We start from the raw sequence: 13,976 nt of genomic DNA on the forward strand, positions 1-13,976 counted from the left end.
CAGATGACAGTCGTATGGGCGCTTCTTTGTAGGTAACTAACTGCTTTTTCTCTTGTTGCTTTTAAGATTTTCTCTTTGTCTTTTTTCCCTTGGCATTTTAATTATTATGTATCTTGGTGTGGGCCTCTTTGGGTTCATCTTGTTTGGGACTCTGCACTTTCTGGACTTGGAATTCTATTTCTTTCACCAGGTAGAGAAGTTTTCTGTCATTCTTTTTTCAAATAAGTTTTCAATTTCTTGTTCACTTTCTTCTCCTTCCTGCACCCCCATGTTGGTATACTTGAAGTTGTCCCAGAGGCTCCTTACACTATCTTCATATTTTTGGATTCTTCTTTTTTTTTTTTTTTTTTTTGCTGTTCTGATAGGGTATTTTTCTTCCTTGCATTCCAAATTCTTTTTTCCCCCAACCTTCTTCTTTTTTCTTTTTTCTTTTTTTTTTTTTTGGAGATACAAAATAATTAGCTATTTACATGCAATAAACATTAATATTTCAAGAAAATGATTTTAAATATAATAATATTACATGCAATAAATATTCATATTTCAAGAAAAAATATTTTAAATATAATAATGATTCTTATTATCCTCTACTCTACTGTTGTTTCCCTATAGATTATTTTTCATTTCAGTTAGTGTATCCTTTATTTCTGACTAGTTAGTTCTATTTCACGTCATTGATGTTTTCACTAAGTTCTTTGATGTTCTCGCTAAGTTCCTTAAAGTTCTCATTTAGTTCCTTGAGCATTCTTATAACCATTGTCTTGAATTCTGTATCTAATAATTTGCTTGCTTTCATTTCATTTAGTTCTTTTTCTGAGGTTTCTTCTGTTCTTTCATTTGTGACATGTTTCTTTGTCTCCACATTTTGGCTGCTTCCCTGTGTTTGTTTCCATGTATTAGGTAGAGTTGCTGTGTCTCCTGGAATTGGTAGAGTGGATTTGTGTAGTAGGAGCTCTGTATGGCACAGTGACTCAGCCTCCCCAGTTACTCGAGCTGGACACTCTAGATGTGCCTCTGTGTGAGCTGTATTGTAGTTGAGCTTTGGTTGCTGTTGGTGTCACTGGAAGGGATTGACCCCAACCCACCCCCATGGACAATTGGCTATGAGGACCAGCTGTGACTACAGCAGAAGAGCTGCTGTGCAAGAAATACCCCGATGGAGCAGGATTTGCTTCAGTGGGGCTTTGGTGCTCACCAAGTCTGCCCATTGAATGTCACTTTTGGATATGATAGGGTTGTAAACTGGCATGGTCTGAAGGTGATCACCAGGTGCACTTGCTCTGAGGCCTCCTGGGAGATGAAAAGTCAGCTACTGCCTATGCCCTGCCTGGAGCCACCTAGCACAAGCTGCAGAGTGATCTGCAGATGGCTGCTACTTGTGTTGGGCTTGGAGGTACCCAGGAGAGACCAAGTGGTGAAATTTTGCAGGCTTCTACTAGTACTGGGCCCGGGACCACTTATTGAGAGATATGAGGCAATCTGAGGCCAGGTGCTGCTTGTTTGAGAGATTTTAGAAAAATCTAAAGTCTGAGCCAGACAGACCATTCATATGGAAAAACCACAGCAAACAGCTTGGGTGGGGCAGAGTCTCAGGGAATCACTAGGGTGGGGCTAACAGTGTGGGTGAGGTTGATGGAGACTCAGATATGACTTGTATTCATCTGCTCTGTGGAGGGGAGGTCTCAGAAAAGGAACAGTGACCTCTGCTAGCACTTTTGTCTGGGAGAAAGCTGCCCCCCAGTGCTTGCCCTGATGCCAGATAATTTAGTTCCCCCTTTATGTCCCTGGATCCTTTCAAGTTTCTGCCACAGTGCTGGAGCTCCAAGGGAGTGTGTCTGATTAAGTCTGTGCACTGGCCCTTTTAAGAAGAATTGACTGGGAATCTCAGCACCCCTCCATCTCAAATCCGTGATGGTTTTTACAACCCAAAGTTATGGGGACTTCTCTTTTGGAATCCTGTGCTGAGTGGTCTGGTTTGGGGCTAGGACCCCTTGCTCCTCATGGGGAACCTCTGCCACCAAGATATCCCTCCCAACAAAAACATGCCACACATCAGTGTCAGACCAGCCTGTTCCTACCTCCATCCCTCTACCAGTCTCAATGTGACTTCTTTAATTCTCTAATTGTCAGGCTTCAATTCAGCCAGATTTCAGGAGGTTCTGAAGATGAATTTTCTGTATTTTAATTGTAATTTTGATGTGGTTGTGAGAGGAGGCAAATGCCATGTTTACCTGTGCTGCCACCTTGACCTTCCACCCTACTTTAAGGATTTTGAGTAGAAACACACCAAAGGCAAAAGTGCAAGGAAAAATAATATAAAAAAACAAACAAACAAACACATGAAACATCTAGGATAGGATTTAAAAATCATGTTAGCTAACTGTGAGCTAATTTCTTAAGCTACATTTTGAAACACATAACCCCTTTTCTATGGTCCAAGCAACTACTTTCAATTTACTGATTTTAGTAGCCTCTAATTATTTTTGCTAAACCTCCTATCCTCTTAATTGAAAGGGATGAATATAAAGTATGATTATAGTCAAAGTGGCTTGTGTTCTCCCTGTTTTTCCTACCTGGGAGACCAAAACTTATAAAAGACTGGTTTTCCAATTTCTAGTTGTATGACCTTAGGCAAGTTACTTTACATTCCTTGTCCTATTTTCTTCCATTGTAAAACTGATATAGTAAGAGTAAGACCAAATTATGGAGTTGCTTTAAGTCTAAAGTGAGTAATATATATAGTACTTAGAAGAATACATGGTATATAATGTGTTCATTATTTATCTCAAAGTTAGCAAGTTGAACAAAGGATGCTCTCTCCTCATAGTGAACTGTGGGTTATTTACTAGAGTTTTATGTGTTATATAGTTTCTTCAAAAAACCTTTTTACCACTTTGATGCCCACTCTTTTGTCACTTTCTTGCTCATAGCCAAGACTATCTGCTAGAAAACATGTGGAAAAAATAGGGGATAATACTATATTTTCCATGATTATTCATGTATTTTTATAAAGCTTTCTAAATGACTGAGTGAGGAAGCAGGATAAATTGAATATATACCAAATGAATGTTGTCACATTGGTATGATTGTTGGTACATATTGGTCGATATAGTAAGACACATTTTCTAAATTGTCTTTCTTTTTTCTTGATCTTTGAGCCCACATAATTGAGACCTGGGCAAATATTCACTATTAGAAATTCTAATGAGACTTAAATGATATAATTTTATAATGAATTGGAGAGCTAGACCTGTTCTGTGACTCATAATCCAAACTCAGAGCTGAATCAGAAGTAATATCTCTTGTGTGACATTCTAAGAATTCATTTATTTAATGAGGATGTGCCAACTTGTAAAAATGAATGAATGGTGCCTCCATTGAAGAAATGTGCAATCGTCTCCATTCACTATATGCAATGTTATATATCAATTTAAGCCTGGATATGATTTCAGTCTAACTCAATTTTACCAAGGCAAAACCTAGTAAACAGGAGAAGGTGGTTTAATGGTAGATTAATTGTATAGGGAGAGCAAATAAGTAAGTTATGTCTTTTTCATTTTCTTGTGTCTCTTGGGAAGAACTGTGAGAGATTAATTAATATACAGACTTGAATTCCCTAGTAGTATCTTGACTATAGCTGATAAAATTGACCTGTGACAGGAAATAATTGAAAATGATTGCAAAAACCATAAAATTTAGAAAAATGAAATTTCTGGTCCTGTGTTAGGACTATGGAGAAGGGCAGAACCAGGTGGACTATGCTTTTCAATTTTACAAAACTGGTGTTTTGATGGAGTTAATTATTCAGGAGGGAAAAAAAGATGGTATGTGAGAAAAAGAAACTGTACAGATAAAAGCTCCTGTTTTGTAGTGGAGGGTATTTACCAACAATTGCACCTTTGGGGGGTAGAACTGGGCAGAATTATTAGTTTCTATTTATTTTGGCCTTGGGCAGCTGAGCAGCAGTTTATCTACTGGTGAAATATACATACGTGCTCGCGCACGTACACACACACTCACAGTAACCCCAAAACAAACAGTACCTGTGTTTTTTTATTTGTTGTCTTTCTTGGCATATCTTCCTCGCTCTACTTTTCCTCCCTCACTTTCCTCCCTCCCTTTCTGCCTTCCTTTCTTTTTCATATGCAGGGTGGAAACTACTCTTTCTAAACTGAAAAACCTTTACTACTGTAATTATTCCACATTCATCAGCTCAGTTCATTACATTCAGACCATCTGCTGCCCTCTTGTGGCCATAATCCACTTACCAATGGCCCAGTTCTAAACCATTAATGGTGTTTGTCAGTTGGGTTTTTTAGTCAGATGAAACTGACATCTCAAACAATAACTAACCTATTTTTTACTGCCTTATATTTTTACACAAATTTCTTCTAATGCAATTTTGCTCTAAAATATGTTTTAAAAAACTATACAGTGTTAGTGATCAGTCTAAAGACACTATGCCTTAATACATCATAGTGATTATGTCTTCTGAGGGAATTTGGCAGTAATGACGTTCACTTTCTCATGTGGAGTCTTGGATAAGCCGTTTTATATTAAACCATTTTATATTAGATAATGTAAAATATAGAAATAAACATCACTTACCATATAGTAAAATTTATAAAAATAAGAAAGATGGGCGAATTTTAGATCAAAGTGATTTGATTAGAACATATCTTCATATAATACTTAGAATAATGATGGCAACAATAAATTGTTTCAGGTAGAATTATTAATTACAACTTTTAATAGGTTTTAGAAATTTGGTTTTCTAATAGATTCTAAATTGCAATATCAATTAATAAGTAAACAAATACATGCATCTCTAAAGCCATTGCACTGCATTTTATGGCCTTCTCTTTCAGATCAAGATTCCAATATTCTTTTTGGTCAAAAGAATAAAGCCAAAGCTAAAGCAAAGATAAAGAATCCTTTTATTAAATCTGACGTGCATGTTTCTGATATTCCTCATTGCACTGCCTTTTATTTTCAGTTTCTCATTACCATTTTAAATTAGAAGCAGAGATATTTAACTTATTTAATATAATGCTTTAATGAAAACTAAAGGGCTAATTCAGAGTAGCACCATATACTCAGCTACTCTGAATGCTCAGCAAAGCTGTCAATTCCATTTAAGGGCAAATATTTTTTTTTCTTTATTTGAGCTGTTGTTTAAAGACTATATTAGATAATTAAAATGTTTCTATTAAAATGATTCCTAATTAAAATATTCGAGAAGATGATGAGAAAGGAAAGAGAGATTAGATGTTAAATCTGATGCTACTGCATGTTAATGGGATGGAGATTGTCACTCTGGAATACCCAAGAGGCAAGTCAAGGTTGTGCTTAGGACCCAGCAAACAAGAACACTAAATATTTTAAAAAGCATGTTATGTATGGTTAAACAATATCAAAGTCTTTATGAGAAAAATAAGAAATTTTGGAATTCCTAATACTTTAGTACCGGTCACGGTTTGAGTGTGTGTGGGTGCATTCTCTTTACAGTATTTAGGGTTTTTAAAGGTCTTAAACTAGCTTTCAACATAATCACAGAATATGATTTAATGATTCTTTGGAGACGGAGAATACAGAATAATGACTGAATAAGCAGACTGTGGGCTGTTGCAAATATTTCTAAGCTAATGGCTATAATGTTTATTTAAGCATGAATCACTGATTATTGATCACTGCAGACAGCTCTTCACCAAAGATAAATGCCCTTTCACTTTGGGTCTTACTATTCTCATCTCTGGAATGGGACAGATAACAGTAATAGTGTGTGAAAGTGTGATTTATTTTTATATATCTGAATAAACCTAAAAACTTCTCTTCTTAGAACTGATGAGTGAAGAGGAACGACATCTCTCTTTTGGATTGAGGTTACATACTGTTCAATTACCAATTTAAACTCTCCTATGACGTCTCTTCTTTAGCATCAGAGGATATTTAACCTAGAGGATTGGTTGTTTTAGAGAAAGAGTAACTTTCTTAATTACATACTTCAAATACACAGAATTCCTCTTTATTAAATAAATAAACAGTAAGACTAGCCTTATATATGCAAAAACTAAGTTTTTCCCATTTGAAAGATGATTAGTCTATGCCTAGTATCTGAAATCTGCCCCAAGCATAAAATATCTATTTTTCAAGATCATATTAATTTATTACATTAGCATTCAGTTTCACTAACTGAATTTAAATCCATTCCCACACTAAAAGAAAAAACAATTTTCTTTGAAAAGTATTTACCTTGAAGAAACCAGTAAACCAAAAAGACACCAAGTAGGGAAAATTCTGGCCTGCAAACTGCATTCTCCCCTCAATAGATATCTCCAGTTCAAATATACATGGCACCAAAGAGTCAAGCTTTGTTTCTGTAAAATGAGCTACAGATATTTTCCTCCACTACAAAGAAAATATTATTTCTGACCTCCCTTCCCCAGGGGTTCATGGGACAAGAAAACAAGCAATTAAAAACAATCACATGTATAAAGTAGCATGTTCTATGAGCAGTCTCAGGTTAAGCAAGAAACTGAATCACTGGAAGTTGGAATGTGGTTTCAATTATAAAATTAAACCTTCCTCATTGTGTTGCTCACTTTTTAAATATGTGAAATAAGAAGGATGCTTGACCTTCACTACAAATTTACTGTGATTATTTGGAAACAAAAATTTAAATTCTGAATAATGAAATTCCTCTTAGGCAAATATTTTAAAATTGCAATATCAGGGCACTTTATGCAGCAAATAAGAAAAAGTGTCTCAAAAGCAAGATTTTTATAAAGCAATTAATTTAGAATAACTAGAAATATTTACCAGTGGAAATATTGGGTAAGTTTATTATCCAACATGCATTGAAAATTAGTTACTAGATTTGTATTAAGTATTGATATTCTTTTATATGTTTGACTGATTCTATTTTCTGTGAAGGAATCATGATTTATTATCCAAAATATTTAGCTGTGCCGTTCTAAGAAAACAAAAAGATCATATCTCTGCATCCCTCCCCTCCTTTCCTTCCTCCCTTCTTTCCTTTTTCCCTTCCCTCCCTTTGAACCTCCTTTCCTTCTCTCATCCCCTGTCTCTCCTTTTTTTTCCTTTTGTTTTTCTACCTCACAAAATGCCCACGTGCACAAGCATGATGGATGCCTCATCCTGTGAATAAACTGGCAGCGTTGATCTACAGCTGTATGCAGACCACATCTTTCTCCTCAAGCTGCAAGGCACACATTTAAACTCACATCTCAGAGACTGCGGCACCTAGATTGCAGTACAAATTGGTATGACCAGCCAGACCCAGCAACCATCGATCTTCATTCTTCCTGCCACCCTGTAAACTGAAACCCTTTGTAGTGAGAGGTAACTAAAATTCTGAAGTCGACTTGCAATAAAGGGAAGCAGCAACTTATAAGATTGGGCTGAAATATCTGACAGCTCTCTGAAACAAAGCAAAAACAAAATGTACCCAGGTTTCACTGACGCTGTATTTTGTTTCTTCTCTTGTTAAATGAGCACTGGCATATAACTCATTAGACACCTTGTGGGCAGTCCCACAAAGAAGTGGGCAGTTCCATTTAGAATAAGTGGGAGGTGTATAATTCAGCATTTATGCTTCTGGATAAATCAGGCTTCAGCGTATGAGGTTTTTGCCATATACTTCAAGCATTCTTATTTCTCTAGTGGTTGGTTCAAATTTGAAATTTAAACAGGTACATAAACAATGCATGGAAAGGAAAAAAAAAAACACCAACGTTTTTTCTATGATAATTTTCATTGATAAGGAAACCTTGTTTGAGGCAGTAAACTGAGAGAACTTGTTTCCCCGATTCATCCCTTCAGCTTTGCGGCGGACAGGAAAACTGTGTGCAGGAGACTGAAACCAGAAGATCACCTGTTTAGACCATTCCCAGGTAGTTCTAAAATATTTTTACTTACCCTTGGAGACATGAATGGTTGCTCAGAGAATGCATTTTTAGGAGAGAGGACTTCAGCAGATTTTCTCAGTTTAGTATCTCATCATTTCTGCCCTGCCTGTGGCCTCCCTAACACAGACAATAGAGCCAAACCAAATGATCACGTCTTCAAGAGAAAATTGACCTACATCTGTTAAATGGACAGACAGGGGATTAGAGATAGTTGTGGGTTTTCCTTCTACCAGGAAAACCAAACAAACAAAAAACTACAGAGTTTCTTATTTGAGAATTATCTCTTCTCCCCTGAAGACAATTAAAATGTGGTGGAATGTGTTTTCTACAGTTATCTAAATGAGGTTCACTACTAAGCATCAAGAAAAATAAAAGAGCAACTTACTGTTATTTGCCAACAAAATTATGAAAAGTTTACAAATGAATAACTAATTAACTCAGTGCTAGTAATGGTAATAGGGTTGGTACTAGTGTGATGGTACTAGTGTTGCTATTAGCAGTAGACTATGGGCAAAAAGCAGCCGGGGCTCTTCTTCTATCTAATTACACACTGCAGGCCCTCTCATCAGGAGGTGAAGTATAGTTGCCCTCCTCTTGAATGTAGGCTGGCCTTGTGACCTGCTTTGACCAACAGAATGTGGTGGATGTGATGTTTGTGCCAAACATAAACATATTTGTATGTCTTCATAGAAAATTCTGGAAGTATTTCCCCTTCTTCTTCTGCCTTTGGCATAGTAGAGAATCGTCTGTCACTGTTTCTTCAGATCACTAGTCATTCCCTTATGAGGAATGAAGTCTGTTATTAAACCCTTTCTCATCTTTTTTATCTAGGTTAAGAATATTGGTCTCTATTGCTTAATTCTATGTATAACTCACTTTCAGAATAAACATTTTGACCAAACTCTATAATTTGAGCAGGGCCAGATTAGGATGGAATAAGTAAGAAAAGTGAGATGCTTGTCTCAGGTGCAAAATTTAAAGGGGCCCCCAAAACACATTTACCAAATAAAATAATTTAGTTCAATATTTTTTAAATTAAAATTTCAAAAATTTATGATGAACAAAACATCAACATTTTAAATAAAGACAGGATGAGACCATGTAGCATAAACTTTGGACTAAGTATATCTAAATTCCATGTCTTGATGTTGCCACTTTTAAGGTCTTAGATAATTTATCTCTCCTTTCCAAATATTAGTTTTCTCACCTATATAATGGAACTACTATTTTCATTGAGTCATTTAAAAGACTAAATAAGATGAACCAACAAAGTGTTCAGCATGTTCTTACCACATACTACTATTCAGCAAGTGTTATTAATTTATCACTCTTTTATTCTAGGTACATATATATTTTTCTATCTTGAAAATTATTCTTCACTAAAGAAATATTTTTTGTTTTTTAATTTAAATTCTTTATAGTTTAAAGTGTTACATATGTCTCCTTTTTCCCCCATTGACCACTCCCCGGCTGTTCCCATGAGTGCCTATCAATGTTCTTGGGATTTCTTTTAGCAATGTTTTTGGAATTGTAACCAGAATGGTAATAAAAACAGGCATGGGCCTTGACATCAAGGAGTGTATATTCACATAGGAAAGACAGATTCATCAAATATCACAAACACACATTTAAAAACACTACTGATGTAAGTATATAATGGAGGGATTATACTTAATCAAGCAATGTTTTTCTGTGTAAGTACCAATCTGAGATGTATATACTAATAATCAAGTGAAATGGAGAGAAAAATGGTATTTTTAGATAAAGAATTCCTTTAAAAATGGAGTAAATGAAGACATTGGGCAAATGTCCAAATGGTTGGACAAAGGAGTGTTTGAAGACATTGGGAGAAGTTAGCAATGTCAATTGCTCCATTGGATTTAGTGGCATAGTGGTCACTGGTCACTTTTTAGTGAGTTGTGGCTAAAGGTTTGACTTAAATAAAGAAAGGGAGATGACAAATGGACCCATGAAATAGCAATGCTCCTATTATAGAGAATACCTCCCCCCCCCAAGAGACTAGATAGAGATAGGGTAGGAAACAGAAAAAAGGGTTTTGTTTTGTTTGGTAAAGAAAGAGACTTGATAATGTTTAAAAATCACCACAGGAAGCTTTTATTCCAGAAGGAGGGATTAAGTACACAGTATAACAAAAAGTAATAAATTCAGTCAAGTAGGTAGAAGAGAATGGAGTTCCAATTATCATGAAGAGATAGTTGGAAAGATAGTAAATCCCCAATTATGGCACAGAGAAGGACAGAATGGGTGTAAACATAGGTGATTTGTGTGTTGGGTAAAGTTGAGACAGAACAAATTTCCATAATAAAATCAGGAGTCCTTACCCCGCTATCACTATCCTGTGACTGTGTGGTGAGTAAGCTCAGTTTCATGCCCCAGTACAAGTTTGGGATCTTCTGTATACTCTTCTGCTAAGTCACTAGAGACTTCCTTTGTTCTTAGAATTGTCCTGTGTAGAACTGGGAAAAAGACTCCTCATGAAGTAGTTATAGAGGCAAAGGAAAATTCCTGCCATTTGTAATTGTATTGGTTTTCTATTGCTGCTATAGAAGTTTACTACCAATTTAGTGGCTTAAGACAGCTTTATTATCCTTTTGTTGTATATATCAGAAGACTAACACAGATCTCACTAGGCTAAGATCAAGGTGTTGGTGGATTGGGTTTCTTTTTGGAGGCTCCAGGGAAGAATCTATGTCTTTGCCTTTTCTAGCTTCTACAGGCTTCCTGCTCTGCTTGCCTCATGGTTCCCTTTCTCTGTCTTCAAAAACCAGCAATATTGACTTGGGTCTTTTGACCACTTCCATATCTCTGGTTCTTCTACTAATTGTCTCATTTACTGTTAAGGATTCTTATGATTACTTTGGGCCCACCTGAGTAATTCAGGATACTATTTCTGTTTTAAGGTCAGCTGATTAGGAACTGTAATCATTTCCACAACCTGAATTCTCTTTTTCCATTTAACATACTTATTCAAAGGTTTTTAAAATTAATATTTGAGATTTTTTTGGGGGGGTAGGGGTAGTAGTCTATCTACTACAGTAACATAATGGTAGATTATCTGAGACTTTGGGTTCAAATTGTACAATTAGTGAGGTCTCTTGACACAGGTGCTACGAAGATAGGATGGGCCACTACCCAAAACTCTGATCAATTATTTACGAGCATTTAAATGACAGTTGCAGGCTCCCTTCCGGTCACTTATCTAGCACTTCTCAATTCACTCTCTTAACTTGAGATCCCAGTCTTCCATTCCGCTGCTCTCAGAACTTCCAGCCCCTCTATTTTATTCCAGAAGAACTCTTTGCCTTCTTTGGTAATCTCCATAGATTATAAATCAGACTAAATGGTACTTAAGTTATTTTAAAAACTGTGTTCTTCTTGTTTGAAACCTAGGAGGTTTCAGTCTTTTGAAAACCTAAGATTCAGATGTCAGGAATTTGTAAAAGAATAAATAGGGGTAAGACATTGGCATTCTGATTCTATCCTGGGGAAGTCATTATTCCTTATCCCCATACCTTTAATAAGTTATAGAATGGGCTTAATAACTTCTTCTGAAATAACAAAAATAAACAAACAAACAAACAAAACCCCAAATATAATCTGATCAGTGTTAAAGGTCTTTCTTCTCATTTTGACACATGTCAGGGTGGGCAATGACAGGTTTACAGTTGTTCATATGGAAAATAACACAATGATTAATAAATAATAAAGGAATAAACTATGTTTCACATACTCACAATTATAAACCTACTTTTTTTCCCACCCCTGTATATATAATATAAAGGATTTTTGAAGAAAAGAGATACCAGGAGACTACTCAGGGTCATATTAAGGCTGAAATGACTTTTGTTTTAAATGCCAAGACTAATTATAAGTGAGGCAATGCTGTGCTCTAAAATTTACAATTTCCTCTTAAAGGAAACAGAAACATTGGCAAATATTTCAACCTCTTGTGAAGTGTTAGACTAAATTATCCTTAGAAATCATTGATACATTACCTTGAGGGAGAAGAGACATTTGCTCATCTACCTATTAAGCCACAGGCCGTGGAATAATGTTCCCTATATCCTGTGAAGCAGGACAGAAGGCTTGATATGTTTGACTTTTAAATTAAAGAGACTCTTTAATAGGAGAGAATATGTAATGGAAAGCATTTAGAGTTGAGAATAGGCTATGAAGATGAGTTGCTGGCTTCTGGAAGCAACATCTGGAGATTGTCGGTGCTCAGGATTTGTATAGACTTCTGTTTGGAGTTTGAGAAGCAAACATGGCCAACAGATATGTCGTGGAATTGCCATCCAGGGCCAAAAGACAAGGTTTATTTATAGCTGTAATATCTTAAATGTTAATTTTTAATGTCAAAGAAATAATAATTTACTCAAAAGACATATTCTCAAGTTTCTAGTCTGATTCAGGCTTTGTGTCACGAGCCTAAGAGATACAATAAAGACTGTAATATGTCTTTGAAGTGAGGAACAAGAGAGGATAAATTTGGAAAATTAAAGCATCACTGTATTAAGATGAATCTTAATGAATTTTAAAAGATGAGGAAACATTTGTCAGGATGGGTAAACAGGAATGGAGATGACTCACTAGGAAAGGCAAAGTGGGGGTGTGCAATACACCTGTGTGCAAGGACTTTTAACAATGATCCTATATAATAACAGGCTAATATGAAAATTGTCCCTTTGACCTAGAGTTTGACCAGGGGTGGGGCCAGCCAGCCAATAGCCTGCAGCCTCTCCCCCTGGCCAGCCCTTCCCCCAATCAGTCTGATCGGGGCAGGCCGGCTGGACCCCACCTGTGCACGAATTTATGCACTGGGCCTCTAGTTGGTACATAAAAGTCAAGAAGAATAGGGACAGTAAGTACTGCAAAGAAAAAGATAGCAGAGACCAGAATGTAGACTGTATTATAAGGCTTGTCATAGTCATTTGGGTATCAGTTTTTCAAACTTTAACTTATATGCATACTCATAGTGCTATATGACTCGTGTGGACTGTGTGCTTTTTTACAGGAGTGGGCAAAAGTAGGTTTACAGTTGTGAGTATTTCTGTAGGAATGGCCTTGTATCATCTTTGGAATGACCTTTGCCTGTATTACATTTATGGCCTCACTTCCTCTGATCAATAAATTGATGCTAGATGGGATAAATATTAAAAATACATGGTAATATGGCACTATCCTAAGGTGAAAGATATTTCTTAGATCAGCAAAAGCAGAATATTTTAAAAATGACTTTATGGAGGCAGTATCTTTACTTTTCTGATCTAACTTATCTTTGACAATAAAAGTCAATGAATTACAGAAAAATGTGTGAGAGGTTATGTTCTGTCCATGGTGACAGAGAATTTCAGCCCAATTTGATATCCTCTGAGTTTTAAGATTTTTCCCTTGGATGATGATAGGGGTTAGTGAGTGCACCAGATCTGCCTGTGATACCCATCAAAAACTTAATAATGCAACATAATAATGGAAATGGAATAAAACCTGCTAGATTGAGAAGGACAATTCAGGGGATGAATCTTCTAGGCTAAAGTCAAGATTGTCAGAGAATGTAGAACAATATTGTCTGGCAGTCCAGAGGGCTTATAGCAGAATAAACACATAACACACACTAGTATCTAATAAAACATAGACAACTCTTCTATAATAATAAAAGCATAATATGCTCATTAGACCAGACGTCTTTCTGGATGACCTTCCAGATGAAGCTGGGACTGTGAGGGAAGCCCGGGTCCTGGGTGCCTGCCAGCGGCCAGAGGGAAGACGGTGCAGCAGCTGGGGGAAGGAAGGCCTACTTTTGCATGAATTTTGTACATCGGGGTCTAATATGGTAATAAAAAAGCTTGATGCAGGTGGGAATAGGACAGATAAGAGTGATAAAATATATGAACTATAAACTATATACTATGTCCCTTCTATACCCTGTTTTTTAAATTTTGAATTTATCTTGCCTTGGGCTAAAGGTGCATTGTAAGTGCTTGGAATATCTTTACCGCACACTCTAAGATAGTCTTTCCAAAGTCA

This window comes from Myotis yumanensis, unplaced genomic scaffold (assembly GCF_028538775.1).
Source record: "Myotis yumanensis isolate MYYU_CA2020_CCGP unplaced genomic scaffold, mMyoYum1.0.hap1 SCAF_1, whole genome shotgun sequence".
In the NCBI taxonomy this organism is placed as follows: domain Eukaryota; kingdom Metazoa; phylum Chordata; class Mammalia; order Chiroptera; family Vespertilionidae; genus Myotis; species Myotis yumanensis.